The following is a 5630-nucleotide window of genomic DNA, read 5'->3' as shown; positions in this document are numbered from 1 at the left end:
CTTTTCACCTATCCACGGACACTTGGGCTGCTTCCATAATTTGGTTATTGTAACTAATACTGCAGTAAACATAGGGGTGCATGCATCCCTTTGAATTGGTGTTTTTTGTATTCTTTGGGTGAATACCCACTAGTGTTATTGCTGGGTTCTAGGGTAGTTCTATATTTATTTTTTTGAGAAACCTCTAACTGTTTTCCACAGTGGCCACGCCAGTTTGCATTCCCACCAAACAGTGCAAGAGGGTTCCTTTTTCTCTACATCCTCACCAACACTTGTCATTTCTTTTGTTTTTGATATTAGCTGGTGTGAGGTGATATCTCAATGTGGTTTTGATTTGCATTTCTCTGATGATGAGTGATGTTGAGCATCTTTTCATGTGTTTGTTGGCCATTTGTATGTCTTATTTAGAAAAATGCTTCTTAATTTATTCTGCCCTTTTAAAAATTGGACTATTTGGTTTTTGAGCCAAACATTCTATTGAATTCTATATCTCTTGCCTATAAATTCCCTTTCCCTTTTTTCGGCTGAGTATTTGCCATTGAATGGCTCCAGCTAGGAAGTGAGACCAAGTACTTTCATTTCCTGGTTTTCATGGAACTTATACAGATGAAGACAGTTGAGAAATAGTATGTTGCAAGTAATTCTTCAAAATATACGATTTAATGTGACCCAGTAAATGATTTTAAGTATCAGAAGGGTCCATTTTGTCATATGGACTAGATTTTAAAAGAGTTTATCCTATTCTAAGAAAATCCTATATAGGAGACTTTATATTTATTCAAACAAAAAACAATGAAGAGGTTATTAATTATTCACTTTACAAAACATCTGCTTAAAAAGATTAATAATGGGCCTCTTGAATGTGATGTTCCTCTAACACATTCGGCACAATGATTTGGAATGGATTTAGAATCTCAGAATTACGTTTGGAGGGCGGGAAGTGACTGTCTGGCTTTTGTGTTTATGAAACAGGGTTGACATGTTGATTGTGGGGACTGGGAGTAGATGGGAACTCTGTACTTCCCACTCAATATTGGTGTGAACCTGAGACTTCTCATATACAGTTTATTAATTTAAAAAATAAGAAATTGCCTTATTAGAATTTCAATTCTGTGACTTGATATTTGTGTGATCTTGAATGAGTTATTTTATCTCTGAGTTTTTGGTGTTTATTCTGTAAAATAAAGATAATAATAGATTCCATACAGATATTGAGAAGATTAACTGAACATATCTATATACCTGTATCTATGTCTAATTTCCCGACTCATTGTGAGTACTCAAAGAGATTGCTGGTTCCTTACCCTTAAGTTACCTTATGTCACATGTGAGGGACATGGTGAGTTTAAAGCAGAACAAGACTGAATCCAAATATTCAGTCCTGTTTAATGCATTTTTCATAATCTCACACACTTCTGAGAAACCCAGATTTGCGTGCAGTAAGAGATGCCTGTCTGTGCATGTTGTAACTTGTGTGACCTGTGTCATGGGGGATGCTCACTGAGTTGGTTGACAGAAGAACCTATTTGGTGGATTTCATTTGTTAAGATCAACTGTGGTAAATTGTACCAGGCACATTTTCAGGCCCTGTTCAGTTTCCCCATAATCATTTTCAAAAGCCTTAAGCTGTAAGGAGGCCTCATAAGCAGTGTGATAAGGAACAATAGAGTCTTCTCCACCAGAAAGCCTAACTGTGCTCCGTAGTCTGGGAGCAGACTTGAAGCCTAGTGGTTCTGACAGGTGAAAAGCTGTGCCCTTTAGTCATGGATGAGCCACTTCCAGAAAACGATAATTCACTCTATCTTTTGGATGGTTTAATTGCTTAACTGCCAGATGGTTTCTTCTGGTCCCTTCTAACTTTATTATTTTTATTCTCTAAATTGCAAGCACAACTATTCTACAAAGCAGAGGTTTTAGCCTTTTGGCATCAAGAACTGCTTTAAAAATCTGATGAAAACCATGGACCTGCTCCTCAAAAGCTACACACACACACACACACACACACACACACACACACACACACAGCAACCTTTGCAGTATGTTTAAATTGAACTTCAGAGAGCAAAACTCTGCTGTAAAAAGCCTCAGGCATCAAGAATACCTACACACATGAAGCAAAACTAATATTGGAAAATAAAATAAATACCAAGCAGTTGCTTCTTTCTTTTAAGAAACTGAATCCCTAAAATAAGCCACCTTCAAGAAAAATATTGAAACCAAAGGATTATTTCTTACTGCAACTGAGGAGGATTGGTTTTGGGCTGCCTCATAGATCCATGTGTCAAGAGTGATGAAGGGTCAGTTAGAATTGTTTCAGCAAAAGTGAACAAACAACGAAAAAACAGCAAAAACACCTCACCTAACTCTTGCAGAACAAAGACTACCAATATTTAAAATATGTATTTAAATAATAATTCTTGAGAAAGCATAACTTTCTCTTTCCTTCTATCCCAAAAGGCTTACTGAGGCATTATTGGGGATTTAAGAAACATGTCTAGAAAACACAGCACGCACTGTAGCAAAATATCTGATAGGGTGCTTCAGGATGGAAATTTCCAGGTGGGAAACATGGGGTCAGATAAACTATTTGGTACATGTAACCACCTGGAAGATTGTTTTGAGAGGCTGTATGAGAGTGAGGCAAGAATTAGATATAGCTACATAGAAAGCTATTTTTCCTTGAAAAACAAATTTTTCTTAAGTGTTACTTTCTGAAAAAATAAAAGTGGTACAAGCTACAAGAAGGAAATAATTACAGCCCATCACTTGGGATAACAGTGAACAGTTTAAACAGTCATGGTAATTTAAATAAAAATGAAGGCAGCAGGTAAGGATGCTAGTAGTTTTCTTTCATAATGAGAATTGGATAGATTATGCTTAAAATTGATAAATCAAGAAATAGCAGACACGCCATTCTTAGAAGTGTGTAAACAAGTACATGGAAAAATATAGGCATTAAAAGTGCTTAGTTTTTGCACTGAGGTTAGAGAATCAGAAGTGTGAGGCAGTGAGTAACCATTTTTTAATATGACTTTTTGAAAGTCATATAATGGACCTTTAAAAAACCCCAAGTTTTACACACACACACACACACACACACACACACACACACAACAAAAGCCATGTTTCTGGACCTTCTTGAGTGATTACAAGTTCTGAAAATACTGAACTCCAGTTCAAGCCTGCCCAGACCTAAGAATTGGCTGCCTGACAATGGACTTGTGTTCTTGATTTCCCTCCCTCAGTCATTCCCCCTCCACCTGGTGGCCTCCCTAACACTTTTGTGTTTTTCAGCCTTCCCTTCCATGAATGTTTTCGTGTTACTGTATGTAAAGAATGCTTACTTGAGGGGTGCCTGGGTGGCTCAATTCGTCAAGTGTCTGACTCTTGGTTTCAGCTCAGGTCATGATCTCAGGGTTGTTAGATGGAGCCCTGTGGTGGGCTCTGCACCCATGGGGAAGTCTGCTGAAGATTCTCTCTCTCTCTGTCCCTTGCCCCTCCCTCCATGCACGCTCTCTCTAAAATAAATAAATAAATCTTAAACACAAACAAAAGAACACTTGCTTGCAATAGTTCCATTATCTTTTATTCCAATTGCCATTTCTTCTTTTAGTTCCATTATAATTTTTAAAATTATATATTTTTAAATCATGCATATTGTGTGATCCTAATCATACAGTATTGTATCTCTAAAGCTGTCCGGAGGTATCTGGAATTGTGTTCACTGAAAATAACATGGGCTAATTTGGGAAGAGAGATAGGGGTGATTTATTGCTTTTTTACTCTGTGATTTTCTGTATTGCTTGACTTTCTTTAAGTAAAAAGACTATTATTTTTATAAAAAACAAAGTCAAAACTTAAAAATAATTTCATCCATTCCCTAATTCATTTTGAAGTTCTACTTGTAGGAAAAATGTGTCTTTTTTCTTTTTACTATACCATATAATTTGTTGTAGGACAAACAACAGGTTTGTTTGTTTGTTTGTTTACCAAGCTAAACCTGTAAGTTTTATCCAACTATATTTGCAAGTATGTAAACTTCCTGAGGTCAAATTGTGTGTGTGTGTGTGTGTGTGTGTGTGTGTCTGTTCATAGCTATACCCCAGTTACCTAAAGCAGTGCCAGGCACATGGTAGGCCTTCAGGAAACATCTTTTGAAAGACTAAATGGATAAAGAACTTGGAATATCATTTATAAGAAATCATTTGGTAAAAAGTGTTTATAAGAAGTACACCAATGTTACTAAGTATTCATCAGGCCCTTTTGAAGGAGCTCAAAATATCTGATAATTATATTTTCTCTAAGAACAGTTTTATAAGGCAGATATCAGGGAGTAGAATTTGGTTACATAACTAGCCTTGATTGTTGTTCCCTTCCAGGGCTGCTGACTAGGGTGAAATGGGTGTGGCGCACATTGCCTTTTCAAAGGAGCAGTGTAGGGAAACAATGACTCACATTGTAGTGACAAATAGAAATGACAACCCAGATCAAAAATACCTAATCTATTGATGAACCTAACTGAGAACTACAAAGGGTGGCAGGGGAGTCACCATGGGCCTAGTGTTGAGTAGTTCCCAGAACCCATGGCTCTGACTTTGGCAGGATCCCTGCTACCCACTTCTTTCTTCTTTTTTTTTTAAACTAAATTATAGTTGTTATACAATATTATATTAATTTTCACTGTACAACATAATGATTTGACAATTATATACATTATGAAATACCACCATAAGTGTAGTTACCATCTGTCAGCGTACAAAGTTTTCAGAATATTATTGACTACATTCCCTTTGCTGTACTTTTCATCCCAATAACTTATTTATTTTATAAGTGAAAGTTCCCTGCTTCTGTTTATTCCTTAGGCTCTATGGACTGGATCAATTTCCCTTTTCTCTGTAAGCCATGCCTGGCTATGGGATAAGACCATCCCTGCTTCTTCCCTGATGCATGACATTCTCCTTGTCTCTCTGCTCCTATAACAGTTTGGATGCAAGAAAATGTGCTAGTTTAGAGTTTGCATTCCAGATTAGACAGACTTAGGTTTGAACTCTTTGCTGACTTATAGGTTTAGATTAGGCACTCAGTGTCCCGAACGCCTCTGTCTTCATCTATAATAGTATCTACCTATAGTATTATTGTGAGTGACTAAGTAAAAATATCCATGCAAAGCACTTAGGACAGTGTCTAGCAAACAGGAATTGCTCAAGCATTAGCCACTGCAGCTGACATTGCCACAAGTATTTGTCTATACATTTGTCTCCTTTAGTAATGAACTTTGCCAGGACAGAGATTGTGTCTTAGTCATCTATGGAATTCCATTTGCCTGGAAACATAACTTGAGTGTAGATGTTGGTCAATAAATCTTTAACTAATAAATAACTGCATATAGATAAGTGTAGATAATATATGTATTCATATGTATTCACACATATGAATATATATAACATATATAGATACATGATTCTGAATGAGATAAAATAACCTTTTGAAGCTCTAGTTTGCTTATGAACATGGATAGCATTATTAGGATACTTGCATAGCACTATTAAAACCCTGATTTGAATTATATTAGAGATTTCCCCCTCATCATAGTTGGAACTTTTCTAAGTTTACTTACTTCTGGCCTCAAG

This window comes from Nyctereutes procyonoides, unplaced genomic scaffold (genome assembly GCF_905146905.1).
Source record: "Nyctereutes procyonoides isolate TBG_1078 unplaced genomic scaffold, NYPRO_anot_genome, whole genome shotgun sequence".
NCBI lineage: Eukaryota > Metazoa > Chordata > Mammalia > Carnivora > Canidae > Nyctereutes > Nyctereutes procyonoides.
This window is presented reverse-complemented; position numbering follows the sequence as displayed.